At 39.7% G+C, this 3,283-nt stretch overlaps 1 pseudogene; it reads left to right on the top strand.

Moving 5' to 3' along the window:
• The first annotated feature begins 1,075 nt into the window (after window positions 1–1,075).
• LOC147662746 (uncharacterized) lies at window positions 1,076–2,489 on the top strand (annotated as a pseudogene).
• The last annotated feature ends 794 nt before the right edge of the window (window positions 2,490–3,283 follow it).

Genomic DNA, 3,283 nt, shown 5'->3' with positions numbered 1-3,283 from the left:
AAGACTGAACCAGCTGCTGCCTGATTGCACACTAGATCAGTTACTCCTCCCATGCATTTATTCAGTCCTCTTCTCTGACGGTGCACATTGAAAACAAAAATGACGCTATGAGAGTGCTGTTTTTTTTACTAAGTTGTTGTATGAACACTTGTGAATCCTCAAGTTTTCTGGAAAAAATAAGATGTGACGTGTTCAGCTAAACAATTTTATTTCAATATCCGTGTGTGATGAAATATCCCTTGTTAGGTTTCAATGATAGCAAAGGAAAGATGTTTTTACAACCAGTTAAATATTGTGTATTCATATTCCAGTATGTTTGCAGGCAGTAATTTTAAGTTTCTTTGCATCCAACAGAAAACAAGCCTTGAATGCACAAAATGTTTTTAAATAAAGAACACAATACTTTAAGTCTTCAAGAAACAGTCCGAAATAATGAGCTCCAGTATTCAAGAAAACTTAAGTGCAGTCGGAGTCTGAGGAACCTGAACATAAACTGAGAGACCCTGGAAAAAGCAGTCAAGGGCAATTCAGTGAGTGTAAGAGCCTGAGCTGTGCGCCTCCACGCCAGAAGACAAAGAAATGACTTCTAGAAAATTAAGGCAACGACTATGACAAACTACCTTATGTATAAACACGTGTGCAATACCAGTTTTGATCATGGGATCCGTATGATGTGGTTACAGTAGTGTTTTGCAGCCTACAATTACATCAGACCATCATTCAGTGTTCTAAGTGCATTTTAAACTCTTTCTAGCACTATACAGAGCAACCAGAGAAAGGCACCACGGAATGGAGTCAGACAACGGAAGGGTAAAGGGAAGAGGAGTTCTGCTGCCTAAACTACAGAGTACTATCTTGATTTGCACCACCCGAAGTATGATGAATCTTCACCCGTAAGTTTGCAAAATCATTCTCCAATCTAAAGGCAAGATCACCCTCAAAGAAGAACTACATATGTTATGAGTGTGGCAAGTATTTAGTGACCATTGTACTTAATTGTTAAATCAGAAAACAAACATTCAAAATGCCACACAGATACAGAAAATGTGAAAATAATACAAGTGCTTTATCAGCCATGTTGGCCCATCACAGAACAGTGTCATGGGATGTTGAAAAATGTATACCTGACCCAGAGACTCTAACCAAGAGAGAAAAATCAAACACCCGCAGCAAGAGCTTTAGTTTGTCATCGCTATTAAAGCACCATCAGCAAACGCACAAAGGTGAAAAACCACTCAAATGCACTGAATGTGTGAGGAGCTTTAGTCAATTATCAATACTACAAAGACACCAGCGAACACACACAGGGGAAAGACCATACCATTGCAATGTTTGTGGACGTAGTTTTTGTGAATCGTCAACATTAAGGATGCACCATCGAATACACACTGGAGAACAGCTATTTAAATGTAATGAATGTGGGAAGAGCTTTGCACATTTATCAAGCCTAAAAAAGCATTACCGAACACACACGGGGGAAAAACCATTCAAATGCAGTGAATGTGTAAAGAGCTTTGGTCTGTTATCAACCCTACTGATACATCAGCATACACACACGGGGGAAAAGCCATATCATTGCAGTGAATGTGAAAGTAGTTTTAGTCATATGTCAACGTTAAGGAAACATGAGCGAACACACACTGGGGAAAAACCATTCAAGTGTAGTGAATGTACAAAATGTTTTTGTCAGTTATCAACCCTAAAACGGCATAAGCGAACACACACAGGGGAAAAACCATATCATTGCAGTGAATGTGGAAGTAGTTTTAGTCGCATGTCAATGTTAAGGACTCATCAGCATTTACACACTGGGGAAAAACCATATAATTGCAGTGAATGTGGAAGTAGTTTTAGTGACTCTTCAGCATTAAAGAGACATCAGCGAACACACACAGGGGAAAAACCATTCAGGTGCAGTGAATGTGCAAAGTGCTTTTTTCGATTATCACACTTAAGCCGTCATCAGCGAACACACACAGGGGAAAAACCATTCAGGTGCAGTGAATGTGCAAAGTGCTATTGTCTATTATCACACTTAAGCCGTCATCAGTGAACACACACAGGGGAAAAACCATTCAGGTGCAGTGAATGTGCAAAGTGCTTTAGTCGATTATCACACTTAAGCCGTCATCAGCGAACACACAAGGGAAAAACTATTCAAGTGCAGTGAATGTGGAAGGAGGTTTTAGCGATTATCAACCCTACAGATACATCAGTGTACACACACTGGAGAAAAACTGTATCATTGCAGTGAATGTGGAAGTAGTTTTAATGACTCTTCAGCCTAAAAGAATCATCATCGAACAAACACAGGGGAAACACCATACAATTGCAGTGAATGCGGGAGGAGCTTTTGCAATATTTTAACCCTATGGACACATCAATGTACACACATTGGAGGAAAACCATATCATTGCAGTGGATGTGGTAGGAGTTTTAGTAAATTATTAATCCTACAACTACATAAGCAGAAACACACCGTGGTGTAACACACATAAAAATAATCCTAGAAATGCAGCGATTTTGAGAAGATTTTAGGTGCATCAACAATAATACTGACCTCTCTGTTGACATGTACAAGAGCAATAAAGGACAGTTATTGGAGGTAAACCTCTCCAAGATCCCCATACAGGTCTGGATGCCTTGCTCAGCGTGAGTGGTGTGCACATTGTCTTCCACAATGCCCAGAGTTCTCATAGCCCAGCCTTGTATAGAGGAAGGATTTCACCAATAAAATACACGTCAGAAGGCAGAAAAGGAGTCCTCTTCATTAGCCAAAGATGGTAGAAAAAAATGCTTTCCACTCAGATAATTTTAACTAAATGCTGAGTGCAGGAAGTTCCTTCAGCCGCCGACCACCATCAGCAACACCCAGCCAGTGAGTAACCGCAACAAGACTGCTTTTCAGCACACCCATCCTTATACGTAACAAACAAACGGGTTATGTAGCAGGATCAAACTAATCTTACTTTCACATTAACAGGCCCCATTTTTTAAATAAACACTTTTTATTAATGAATGTATGGTTTGTTTGGTCATTAGTGGCATAGTACATTTGAAATTAGACACTTTATACATCTTTAATAAACATACCACAATGAAACACCTGAACACAGCCCATTCTTGTGCTGATAACATAACAAATAACAAGTTAAGATTGAGCAGGTCATGGGTGCCGTCAATATATGCATAAACAACAAGTGATGGACTGAATGTGGATCAATGTCACACACTCCCCCAGTCAAAAGATCTGGGCCCAAATCCATCGTTTTTTTGCACTCCA

The sequence above is a fragment of the Lissotriton vulgaris genome, unplaced genomic scaffold, assembly GCF_964263255.1.
Source record: "Lissotriton vulgaris unplaced genomic scaffold, aLisVul1.2 SCAFFOLD_1034, whole genome shotgun sequence".
Lineage (NCBI taxonomy): Eukaryota > Metazoa > Chordata > Amphibia > Caudata > Salamandridae > Lissotriton > Lissotriton vulgaris.
The sequence above is the reverse complement of the archived record's forward strand: the minus strand, read 5'-3'. Positions and strand labels throughout refer to the sequence as shown.